The sequence below is a fragment of the Pseudophryne corroboree genome, chromosome 6 (genome assembly GCF_028390025.1).
Source record: "Pseudophryne corroboree isolate aPseCor3 chromosome 6, aPseCor3.hap2, whole genome shotgun sequence".
Classification (NCBI taxonomy): Eukaryota; Metazoa; Chordata; class Amphibia; order Anura; family Myobatrachidae; genus Pseudophryne; species Pseudophryne corroboree.
The window spans coordinates 91,925,922-91,939,338 of NC_086449.1; the positions used below are offsets into that span (position 1 = coordinate 91,925,922).

Genomic DNA, 13,417 nt, shown 5'->3' on the forward strand with positions numbered 1-13,417 from the left:
TGAAAAAATGCCCCGGGATTGGCCTCCCTAGTACATAGCATTGCTGGTAAGTCTGAGCATCCTATATACCATATAGCTGTGCTGCTAGCTTGCCGGCACTATTTTATTATTATTATTATTATTATTTGTCAATTTAGATTGGATATAGTTTTGAGAACATCTGAGAATTACAGTGACCCGAGAATGTAACACTCAGCAGAGGGTATTTTACATGACTGCGTTACCCAATACAGTGGTTGCCACTACCAGCGGCCATCAGGGGGGAGTCACAGGCTTGAGCACCCACCAGCAAAAACATAAATCGGAACCTCTGACTGGCACATGAGCAATTTTTAGTGTATATATAGACCAAAGTTTCTTGATTTTGATACCTTATGTCACATATTGTCTATATTGTATTGTTTGACATACAGTATAGTACATTTATATATAGTATATACATACCTCCCAACATTGGGCAAAACAGAAGAGGGACAGCTCCTGAAAAGGGGGCATGGCCTATGCAAAAGGGGGTATGGCTTCATGGCAAGTAGAAATAATAGGAATCCTTTTCTCGTAGTCCGTAGAGTATGCTGGGGTCCATTTTAGTACTATGGGGTATAGACGGTTCCGCAGGAGCCTTCGGCACTTTAAGACTTTTCAACAGTGTGAACTGGCTCCTCCCTCTATGGCCCTCCTCCAGACCTCAGTATAGGAACTGTGCCCAAGGAGACAGACAACTTCAAGAGAATAATTTACATTAAACTATTGGCGAGATTCACACTAGCTCACACCATACCAAAAACATGTCGCCTAACAAGGCCTCTAACATAACCCATGCTAACGTGCATGCATAACGTAACAACTGCTGTAAAACATCTTAACACATGAGAACCTGTGTAAAAGGATGTCCCAGCGCTTTCTTAAACTTAACATGTCTAAGACCGAGCTGATCATCTTGCCTCCCTCCCGCATAACCTCACCTCCTACAATCTCATTATCTATTGATGGCACTACTATCTCCTCTAGCCCCCAAGTGCGCTGTCTTGGAGTAATCCTTGACTCCTCCCTCTCCTTCAAACCACACATTCAGCACCTCTCACAAACCTGCCATTTTCATCTAAAGAATATTTCCAGGATCAGACCCTTTCTGACCCAGGATGCTACTAAGACTCTTATCCACTCACTGGTAATCTCCAGACTGGACTACTGTAATCTGTTCCTGACTGGCATTCCTGACAAATACCTCTCTCCACTCCAATCTATCCTCAATGCTGCTGCCCGGCTCATCTTCCTCACCAAACGCACTACGTCCACCTCTCCTCTCTTACTAGACCTTCACTGGCTCCCCTTCCCTTTCAGAATCCATTTCAAGCTTCTCACACTCGCTTACAAAGCCCTCAGCCACTCCTCTCCCATCTACATCTCTGACCTTATCTCCCTTTACACTCCCACCCATCCTCTTCGCTCTGCTAATGCACGCCGACTCTCCTGCCTACGGATTACTTCCTCCCACTCCTACCTCCAAGATTTTTCACGTGCTGCACCACTTCTTTGGAATTCCCTACCTCTCCCCCTCAGACTCTCCACCTCTCTACAAAACTTCAAACGGGCTCTCAAGACCCACTTCTTCACCAAACCCAGCCAAATCTCATCCTAACCCTCTGTTCTACGCTCTCTATGTACCCCAACTGTGTCATCCCTGTCTGTCTACCCCTCTCCTTTAGAATGTAAGCTCTCACGAGCAGGGCCCTCTTCCCTCATGTGCTTATCCTTTCTTACTTTAATAATCTTCAACTGCACCAATTCCATCAGTCTTCTGCCACCTGATACTTATTCCAGTGTCATCTGCTGATGTAACTATGTTTATTTACCCTCTACTTGTCCTATACTGTCATCAACTGTAAGTTGCTGTTTTCCTGTTTGATTATTTGTTTATGTACTCTGTAATTGGGCGCTGCGGAACCCTTGTGGCGCCATATAAATAAAGGATAAGAATAATAATAATAATAAAAAGAAAAAACGTAATTTGCAGGAAAAATTAGCACTGGGCGGGCGCCCAGCATCCTCTACGGACTATGAGAAAAGGATTTACCGTTAGGTAATTAAAATCATATTTTCTCTTACGTCCTAGAGGCTGCTGGGGTCCATTTTAGTACCATGGGGATGTACCAAAGCTCCCAAGTACGGGCGGGAAAGTGCTAATGTTCCTGCAAAACTGACTGACCAAACTGAAGGTCGTCAGCAGCCAAGGTGTCAAACCTGTAAAACTTGGCAAACGTGTTTGCCCCTGACCAAGTAGCTGCTCGGCAAATTTGCAATGCCGAGACACCCCGGGCAGCCGCCCAGGAAGAACCCACTTTCCTTGTAGAGTGGGCCTTTACCGAACTCGGTAACGGCAATCCTGCCGTGGAATAAGCGTGCTGAATGGTACCTCTGATCCAGCGCGCAATAGTCTGCTTAGAAGCAGGACCCCCAACCTTGTTGGGGTCATAGAGGACAAACAAAGATTCTGTTTTCCTTATCCTAGCCGTTCTTGCAACATAAGTCCTCAACGCTCTGATGACATCCAAGGACTTTGAAATGGCTGAGGTGTCAGAAGCCACTGGCACCACCACAGGTTGGTTGATATGGAAATAAGACGCAACCTTTGGAAGAAAATGCTGACGCGTCCGCAGTTCAGCTCTATCTTCATGAAAAATCAAATAAGGACTCTTGTGTGACAGAACCCCTAATTCAGACACTGGTCTGCCTGAGGCCAAGGCCAACAGCATGACCACTTTCCAAGTGAGAAACTTCAACTCTACCTCTTGTAGAGGCTCAAACCAGTCCTATTTAAGGAACTGCAACACCACATTAAGATCCCATGGTGCCGCAGGAGGCACAAAGGGAGGTTGGATGCACAGAACCCCCTTCACGAACGTCTGGCCCTCAGGAAGGGAAGCCAACTATTTCTGAAAGAAAATGGACAAAGCCAAAATTTGGACCTTGATAGACCCTAATCTCAAGCCAGCATCCACATCCGCCTATAGAAATAGGAGAAGACGTCCTAATTTAAACTCCACAGCAGGAGACTTCTTGGATTCACACCAAGATACATATTTTCTCCAAATACGATGGTACTGTTTGGACGTTACCCCTTTCCTGGCCAGAATAAGTGTGGGAATGACTTCATTGGGAATACCCTTACGGGCTAGGATTTGGCGCTCAACAGCCATGCCGTCAAACGCAGCCGCGGTAAGTCTTGATAAACAAACGGCCCCTGCTGAAGCAGGTCCTCTTGAAGAGGAAGAGGCTGAGAATCTTCCAGTAATAATGTCACGATCCGGGTATCTGGACGCCATTACTTACCCTTCAGATGCCTCCTAAGGCTGGCTCAGCATTCCAGGACCGGATCCCGCTGTTTCTGAGTTTCCACATGCAGAATGTCAGAGTGGTGATTTCATCAGCCGCGGCCTCCGCTGTGCCCGCGTGGTTAAATGTGCGCTTGTCAGTCTGGCGTCTCCTGTCTCCTGTGGCCGGCGTCGCCATTACTGTTTCAATTCTCACATGGATTACAAACCAAACTTCCCTCCAAGTGTCTGCATGGGCGCAGCCATCTTGGTTTTTGTCATCTGATCATTTCCACCAATCTGCTGTCTGTATTGTTGATTTGCATAATTGCCTAGCCAACCCCTTCCTTGCTGCAGGTATAAGTAAGCTGTGCCTGAACAAGGAAGGCGTCAGTGCTTTGGTTGTCTAACCTAGTTCCAGTTTGTCTCTCTCCTGTGGTTGTCTTCCAGGTTCCAGCTCCTGTCTCCAGACTTCTGCTATAGAGACCCGCACCAGCATTCCATCTGCGGTGTAGCCTGACTCTCCGATCCATTCTGGACTCACCTGTTTCCAGCTACAGCAATCACCTGCTTCCAGCCGAGCTTCCAGCAGTGTACAACTTCTCTTAAAGGGCCGGTGTCCTTTCTGCAGTTTACCACTCTCCACCGGTATTATTATTTCATCGCTCTCAAGTTCGTTTATTATTTAACTGGTTCCAGCCAGTATCCACTCCGTACCAACAACAGTCTGGTTCCAGCCAGTATCCACAGCAGCCGTTTTATCTTCAGCAGCCCAGCCTTTCCTGGAACACCAGTTGGTACGATCCTGGGTTCTCTCCATTGCTACAGTCAGGCCTGGTAAGGACTTTCCAACTAGAAGATTATTAGAACTGTCTCACACTACCAGTGCCTGTGGCCCTTGCCACCCTGTAGTACCCAGGAACTGTATTATTGCCCTGCTGACTTTTATGTTTTCTTATTTTCTGCTGTGTTACGGAGTTTGTCATAATAAACATCATTGACTTTTATCCTGGTTGTCGTGGTCACGCCTTCGGGCAGTTATTCTACATGTTACTTACATGTCTAGGGGTCTGATACAACCTCCCAGGTTCCGTTACATCTCAGCCCCTACAACTGAGGTTGCCTCCCGTCAACTCAGGCCCTCAGTTGTGACAGTAAGCACTGACCTAATGAATCCAGCCGGAGACCAGGATCAAGCGGCCAGGCCGATGCAAGAACTGGCAGCCCGACTTGAACATCAGGAGGCTGCACAGGGCCACATCATCCGCTGTCTCCAGGATCTCTCCACACGGCTGGATGGGATTCAAACGACCCTCCGTGGACCTGGCACGTCCGGTGCGTCCACTACAGTGACACCAGCTGTAACCCCACCCACCTTACCCATTTCCAGTCCACATCTTCATCTTCCAACGCCAGCAAAATTTGATGGATCTCCAAGGTTCTGCAGGGGATTTCTCAATCAATGTGAAATCCACTTTGAGCTTCTACCTGGCAATTTCTTCAGTGACCGTACCAAAATTGCCTATATCATCTCCCTTCTCAGTGGCTCAGCCCTTGACTGGGCATCACCTTTATGGGAGAAGTCTGATCCCCTGCTATCCTCCTATACTGACTTTGTAGCTACATTCAGGCGCATCTTCGACGAGCCAGGCCGGATAACATCTGCTTCATCTGAGATTCTTCGTTTACGCCAGGGAACACGTACCGTGGGACAGTATCTTATACAGTTTAAAATCCTGGCATCCGAACTGGCATGGAACGACGAGGCCCTGTATGCTGCATTCTGGCATGGCTTATCAGAACGCATCAAGGATGAGTTAGCTACCAGAGACTTGCCCTCTAAGTTGGATGAGCTAATTTCTCTTTGCACGAAGGTTGATCTACGTTTTAGAGAGAGAGCAACCGAGCGAGGAAGATCATCTACTCCTAAATCTTCTGCTCCTCCTTCTCGTCAACCATCTCCATCCAAGGATGAGCCTATGCAAATTAGTCGTTCCCGTCTATCTCCTGCTGAGCGCCGAAAACGTCTCTCTGAGTCTCTCTGTCTCTACTGTGCAGCTCCGTCGCACACTATCAATGCCTGTCCCAAACGTCCGGGACTCCAGATCCTAGCTCGCCAAGGAGAGGGCCGGCTAGGAGTGATGATCTCCTCTCCATCTCCTCATGACTGTAACCTCCCAGTGTCGCTCCAAATTGCTCAACGTTACAGGAACGTCATTGCCCTCCTTGATTCCGGAGCAGCTGGGAATTTCATAACCGAAGCTTATGTTAAACGGTGGTCCCTACCCACCGAGAGACTGTCCTCGTCCATCTCTTTGACTGCCGTGGATGGCAGCAAGATTTTTGACGCAGTCATTTCCTTAAGGACTCTTCCAGTTCGTCTGAGAGTGGGAGTTCTTCATTCTGAGTATATTTCTTTTTTAGTGATTCCAAGAGCCACACATCCAGTGGTTTTAGGCCTTCCATGGCTCCGTCTCCACAACCCATCAATTGACTGGACGACTACGCAAATACTGGCATGGGGTCCCTCCTGTGCTGAGACTTGTTTAGCCAAAGTTCTTCCTGTTTGTTCTTCCTTCCCCAGGTCAACTGATGTTCCGCCTCCTCCATATCAAGACTTCACGGATGTGTTCAGTAAAGCCTCTGCTGATATCCTTCCTCCTCATAGAGAATGGGACTGCCCAATCGACCTCATTCCAGGGAAGGTTCCACCGCGAGGCCGAACTTATCCGTTGTCTCTGCCCGAGACACACTCCATGGAAGAGTACATCAAAGAGAACCTGGCGAAGGGTTTTATCCGACCATCTTCTTCTCCAGCCGGCGCAGGCTTCTTCTTCGTTAAGAAGAAAGACGGTGGTCTGCGTCCGTGCATCGACTACAGGGGTCTGAACGACATTACCGTCAAGAACCGATACCCTTTACCCCTGATTACTGAGCTCTTTGATAGAGTTAGTGGTGCAACCATTTTCACAAAGCTGGACTTGAGGGGTGCCTACAATCTCATCCGAATCCGTGAGGGTGACGAGTGGAAGACCGCCTTTAACACCCGTGACGGACATTATGAGTACCTCGTCATGCCCTTCGGATTGAGCAACGCTCCAGCAGTCTTCCAGCACTTCGTGAATGAGATCTTCAGGGACATCTTGTACCGCCATGTCGTGGTTTATCTAGACGACATCCTCATCTTTGCTAATAATCTCGAAGATCATCGTTTCTGGGTAAAAGAGGTTCTTTCCCGTCTCCGTGTCAATCACCTCTATTGTAAATTGGAGAAGTGTGTGTTTGAAGTTAAAACCATTCCGTTTCTAGGTTACATTGTGTCCGGTTCCGGACTAGAGATGGATCCTGAGAAACTCCAAGCAATCCAGAATTGGCCTATACCCTTAAGCCTCAAAGGGGTCCAGAGGTTCTTAGGGTTCGCCAATTATTATAGAAAATTTATACGAGACTTTTCCACCATTGTGGCGCCTATCACTGCATTAACCAAGAAAGGTGCTAATCCGTCCAAGTGGTCCGAGGAAGCTACACAGGCCTTTCACCTTCTGAAGCAACGGTTCATCTCTGCACCAGTTCTGAAACAGCCTGACACCGACTCTCCTTTTATCTTAGAGGTAGATGCCTCCTCCGTTGGAGTAGGAGCAGTGTTATCCCAGAGGGCCAAAGATGGACATCTACATCCTTGCAGTTTCTTCTCCCGGAAGTTCTCCCCAGCTGAGCGCAACTATGCCATTGGCGATCAGGAGTTGCTAGCCATCAAGCTCGCTCTGGAGGAGTGGAGATACCTGTTGGAGGGAGCTTCCCACTCAATCACCATACTTACCGACCACAAAAATCTTTTATATCTCAAAGGCGCACAATGTCTCAACCCTCGTCAGGCCAGATGGGCACTTTTCTTTTCCAGATTTGACTTTAAACTCCAGTTCTGTCCGGGTTCTCAGAATCGTAAGGCCGATGCCCTTTCCCGCTCATGGGAGCAAGAAAATGAGTCCGAGTCTGCAGACAAGCATCCTATTATTAATCCGTTGGCATTCTCCACGGTAGGGATGGACTCTACGCCTCCACCAGGGAAAAGTTTTGTTAAGCCAGTTCTAAGGAAGAAGCTCATGCATTGGGCCCATGCTTCCCGTTTTGCTGGACATACAGGCATTCAGAAAACCCTTGAATTTATTTCTAGGTCCTACTGGTGGCCAACTCTGAAGAAGGACGTTATGGAATTTATTGCCTCCTGCCCAAAGTGTGCCCAACACAAAGTCTCCCGCCAGTCGCCTGCGGGGCAACTGGTTCCATTATCTGTTCCCCGTCGACCATGGACCCATTTGTCGATGGACTTTGTTTCCGATCTACCTATCTGCAACAAGTTTAATACCATCTGGGTGGTAGTTGACCGGTTCACCAAGATGGCACATTTCATCCCTCTCACCGGTCTTCCGTCAGCTTCCAAGTTGGCTCAAGTGTTTATACAAGAGATCTTCCGACTTCACGGTCTTCCTGAAGAGATCATCTCGGATCGTGGAGTACAATTTGTAGCCAAATTTTGGCGAAGTTTGTGTCAAGCCCTCCAAGTCAAGTTAAAGTTTTCCACGGCTTACCATCCTCAGACCAATGGTCAAACCGAGAGGGTGAATCAGGACTTGGAGGCCTTCCTCCGTATATATGTGTCTTCCTCTCAAGATGACTGGGTTCAACTCCTTCCTTGGGCCGAGTTCAGCCACAACAATCAATACCATTCCTCATCTTCTTCTACACCATTCTTCATTAATTATGGATTCCACCCTAAAGTCCCAGAATTCCAACCGCTTCCCGCAACTTCTGTTCCAGCAGTGGATGTCACCTTGCGTCAGTTTTCAAATAACTGGAAGAACGTCCGCGCAGCCCTGCTTAAAGCCTCATTCAGGTATAAAAAGTTTGCCGATAGGAAGCGTAGAGCGGTTCCTGCTCTCAAGGTGGGTGATCGTGTATGGTTGTCCACGAAGAATTTGAGGTTGAGAGTTCCCAGCATGAAATTTGCACCTCGCTACATCGGACCCTTCAAGATTGAACAAGTCATCAATCCTGTTGCCTACAGGTTACAGTTACCATCCTTCTTGAAAATACCCAGGACATTTCATGTTTCTTTGTTGAAACCGCTGATCCTGAATCGGTTTCATTCCGCACTTCCTCCAGCTCCCAAAGTTCAGACTCAACGGGGAGTCGAGTACGAGGTGGCCAAGATTTTGGACTCACGTTTCCGTTACGGTCAGTTACAATACCTCATTGACTGGAAGGGCTATGGTCCTGAAGAACGCTCTTGGACCAATGCCTCAGACGTCCATGCTCCTGCCTTGGTCCGAAATTTCCACGCAAAGTTTCCTTTAAAGCCTAAGAAGTGTCCTGGGGCCACTCCTAAAGGGGGGGGTGCTGTCACGATCCGGGTATCTGGACGCCATTACTTACCCTTCAGATGCCTCCTAAGGCTGGCTCAGCATTCCAGGACCGGATCCCGCTGTTTCTGAGTTTCCACATGCAGAATGTCAGAGTGGTGATTTCATCAGCCGCGGCCTCCGCTGTGCCCGCGTGGTTAAATGTGCGCTTGTCAGTCTGGCGTCTCCTGTCTCCTGTGGCCGGCGTCGCCATTACTGTTTCAATTCTCACATGGATTACAAACCAAACTTCCCTCCAAGTGTCTGCATGGGCGCAGCCATCTTGGTTTTTGTCATCTGATCATTTCCACCAATCTGCTGTCTGTATTGTTGATTTGCATAATTGCCTAGCCAACCCCTTCCTTGCTGCAGGTATAAGTAAGCTGTGCCTGAACAAGGAAGGCGTCAGTGCTTTGGTTGTCTAACCTAGTTCCAGTTTGTCTCTCTCCTGTGGTTGTCTTCCAGGTTCCAGCTCCTGTCTCCAGACTTCTGCTATAGAGACCCGCACCAGCATTCCATCTGCGGTGTAGCCTGACTCTCCGATCCATTCTGGACTCACCTGTTTCCAGCTACAGCAATCACCTGCTTCCAGCCGAGCTTCCAGCAGTGTACAACTTCTCTTAAAGGGCCGGTGTCCTTTCTGCAGTTTACCACTCTCCACCGGTATTATTATTTCATCGCTCTCAAGTTCGTTTATTATTTAACTGGTTCCAGCCAGTATCCACTCCGTACCAACAACAGTCTGGTTCCAGCCAGTATCCACAGCAGCCGTTTTATCTTCAGCAGCCCAGCCTTTCCTGGAACACCAGCTGGTACGATCCTGGGTTCTCTCCATTGCTACAGTCAGGCCTGGTAAGGACTTTCCAACTAGAAGATTATTAGAACTGTCTCACACTACCAGTGCCTGTGGCCCTTGCCACCCTGTAGTACCCAGGAACTGTATTATTGCCCTGCTGACTTTTATGTTTTCTTATTTTCTGCTGTGTTACGGAGTTTGTCATAATAAACATCATTGACTTTTATCCTGGTTGTCGTGGTCACGCCTTCGGGCAGTTATTCTACATGTTACTTACATGTCTAGGGGTCTGATACAACCTCCCAGGTTCCGTTACATCTCAGCCCCTACAACTGAGGTTGCCTCCCGTCAACTCAGGCCCTCAGTTGTGACAAATAACTCCTGAAGATCTGGATACCAAGCCCTCCTTGGCCAGTCTGGAGCAATGAGAATTGCTCGAACCCTTGTTCTTCTGATGATCTTGAAAACTTTTGCTATTAGTGGAAGTGGAGGGAACAGATACACCGACTGAAACACCCACTGGCTCACCAGTGCAACCACTGCTATTGCTTGTGGGTCTCTCGACCTGGAACAATATTTCTGAAGCTTCTTGTTGAGACGTGATGCCATCATATCTACTTGAGGAACGCTCCAACGATCTACTACCTCTGGAAAATGGATTACAGAAGACTCTTGTGTGGGTGCACTCTTATTTTAAATTTGTTAGTATGAAAAAATTAAAACATAACTTTTATTAGTTCATTAATTTAAGAAAAAATCCACACTTAGGTTGTCCACCACAATTAATTAAATATATTAATACACATATATACAGTTCAGCCCACCAGTATCTCTGAGAAATACCATATATGATTATTGTGGCTGAGCAATCTCGAAAAGTTGGAGTGAGTATCATCCACCACCAACCATTAAATTTGGAAACGAGTGTTATTGAAAGGAAATGATCAGCAAAAAGATGATCAGCAAAAAAATGGGAATGTTTTGGTTAGTCTATGTTATTAGACTTCAGGAGGAATGTAGACACTCTGGCTCTACACCCTGATCCTATCCCACCAGCACAAGCTCTGCTTGTATTAATTAGACCTCCAAGGGTCATTGGACCAAAAGATTTATCAGGAGTATAGATCCTCTTAGCATTGACCATGTCAAATCTTGTGACATGTCAGGGAAAAAGGTACTTGGGAAAGGTAGCGCAGGTTAGTGGAATAGACGAAAGAAATGATTGGAGGAAAATGTGGTGATCTTGCTGTTGGCTTAGAGTCGAGAAGGTCATGAATTACAACACCGGGTATTCTCTGGGGGTCACCCTCACAGATACTGACCCAGCCCACCACCGTTTTGCTTCCAAGATCGGACGAGATCGGGCTCTGTCGGTGGGGTATGGTAGTAATTAATTGGGCCTAGTATGGCCGACTCACCAATGAGAGTGCACCTAAACAAGAATGAGGAGAGAGATAGAGAAACGGGGCGGATCTGCTGTCCATGTTAGGCACAGGATATACCTGTGGATCATGGATGAGAGTCCGCAGAAATGTAGAGAAAATGAAAAGATGAGGGATTGAAGGAGAAGGCCGGAAAAGAGAAGAAGAAAGAGAGAAGGCGGGAGAGAAGAAAAAAAGAGAGAAAAGAAGGGGGAGGGGAAGGAGGAGAAGGAGAGCAGAATGAAGATTGTGACAAATGTCAGCTTGGTGTCACACCAAAATGTTGTCAAAAAACAAATATTGATTAATTATACACCCAAATATCAGGCAATATTGGATATATTAGATAGTGCCTCTATTTCAATAGAGAGGATAAGAGTTGGTGCATAGATCCTGATAGGTGCTAGTTGTCACACTTATTCACACATATATTGCAAAGACACAATGTGTACGTGCTATGTAAACCTTGCAGCAAGACGGATGCGCATAGTAATATTCCTGCCTAGATCCCTAAATGGGCCTAAATATGACACTTAATACAAGGCTACGGCACTATAACATCAGACATGGTGCACAGGCATTGGGGTAATCCACATTCTCAGATATGTTGGGAGTACCCCTAAAACAGTATAACAGGTAATGGGGGTAGCTCTACTACCTCTGCAAAGACTTCTGGGTGGAGGCCCCATTCTCCTGGATGGAGATCGTGTCTGCTGAGGAAGTCTGCTTCCCAGTTGTCCACTCCCGGACTGAAAATTGGCAACAGAGCTCTAGCATGTATTTCTGCTCAGAGGAGTATCTTTGTCACCTCTGCCATTGCCGCTCTGCTTTTTGTTCCGCCCTGGCGGTTTATGTAAGCTACTGCCGTTACATTGTCTGACTGGATCTGTATGTGACGACCTTGAAGAAGGTGTACTGCTTGATGAAGGCTGTTGTACACAGCTCTCAATTCCAGAATGTTTATGTGAAGGATTACTTCTTGACTTGACCATCGTCCTTGGAAGCTTTCCCCTTGCGTGACTGCTCCCCAACCTCAGAGGCTTGTTGTCACCAGTATCCAAGTCTGAATCCCGAACCTGCGTCCCTCCAGGAGGTGAGAACTTTGAAGCCACCACAAGAGTGAAATACTGACTTTTGTTGACAGGATTATCCTCCGGTGCATGTGTAGGTGCGATCCAGACCACTTGTCCAGTAGGTCCCATTGGAACACCCTGGCGTGGAATCGGCCAAATTGTAGAGCCTCGTAGGCCGCTACCAATTTCCCCAGCAGGCGGATGCACTGATGAATCGATACGCGTGCTGGTTTTAAAACTTGTTTGACCATCCTCTGGATCTCCATAACCTTTTCCACCACTAGGAATACTTTCTGTGCTTCCATGTCCAATATCATTCCCAAAAATGATAGCCTCATTGTGGGTTCCAATTGTGATTTTGGAAGGTTTATGATCCAACCGTGCTGTTGAAGCACCGTTAGGGAAAGTGCAATGTTCTGCACTAGTTTCTTCCTGGATCTCGCTTTTATGAGGAAATCGTCCAAGTATGGGATTACGTTGACTCCTTTCTTGCGAAGAAGAACCATCATCTCTGCTATCACCTTGGTGAATATTCTCAGAGCCGTGGAGAGCCCGAAAGGCAATGTTTGGAGCTGGTAGTGGCAGACCTGCACCGCAAACCTCAGGTATGCCTGATGCGGCGGGTAGATGGGAACATGTAAATCTTTGATGTCCATCGATATCAGAAAATCCTTTTCGTCCAAGCTGGAGATCACTGCTCTCAGGGATTCCATCTTGAATTTGAACCTTTGCAAATAAAGGTTGAGTCTTTAGGTCTAAAATTGGTCTGACCGAGCCATCTGGTTTCGGCACTACAAATAGGCTTGAATAAAACCCTTTTTCCTGTTGTGACACAGGAACTAAGGAAATTACGTTGTCTTGACATAATTTCTGTATTGCGTTCAGCACTTTTGCTCTGTCCTGAACAGAACCTGGTATGGCTGATTTGAAAAATCGGCATGGGGGAAGGTCCTGAAATTCCAATTTGTACCCTTGGGATACTATCTGCAATACCCAAGGATCAAGATCTGAGTGAACCCAGACCTGGCTGAAAGACAGTAGACGTGCCCCCACCCGAATGTACTCCCGCAGGGGAGCCCCAGCGTCATGCTGAGGTTTTAGCAGAAGTAGCTGTTGACTTCTGCTCCTGCGAGCCTGATGGTGTTGTAGATTTTTTACCTCTTCTTCAACCTCTTCCTGCGAAGAAGGGGGTACCCTTTGCCTTTTTGGACTTGTTGGGTCGAAAGGATTGCATCGTATGAGAATGAAATCCTTTCCTAGGTGGAGCAGCTGCTGAAGGCAGAAATGCTGACTTGACTGATGTAGTTGTTGAAATCATGGCATCCAGCTTGTGTCCAAAGAGGGCTTCTCCATTGTAAGGAAGCACCTCAATATTCTTTTTTGATTCCGCATCAGCATTCCATTGGCGGATCCACAG

General features: G+C 47.3%; 1 pseudogene; it reads right to left on the bottom strand.

Moving 5' to 3' along the window:
* Window positions 1–10,779: 10,779 nt before the first annotated feature.
* LOC134937446 (5S ribosomal RNA) lies at window positions 10,780–10,898 on the bottom strand (annotated as a pseudogene).
* Between the last annotated feature and the right edge of the window lie 2,519 nt (window positions 10,899–13,417).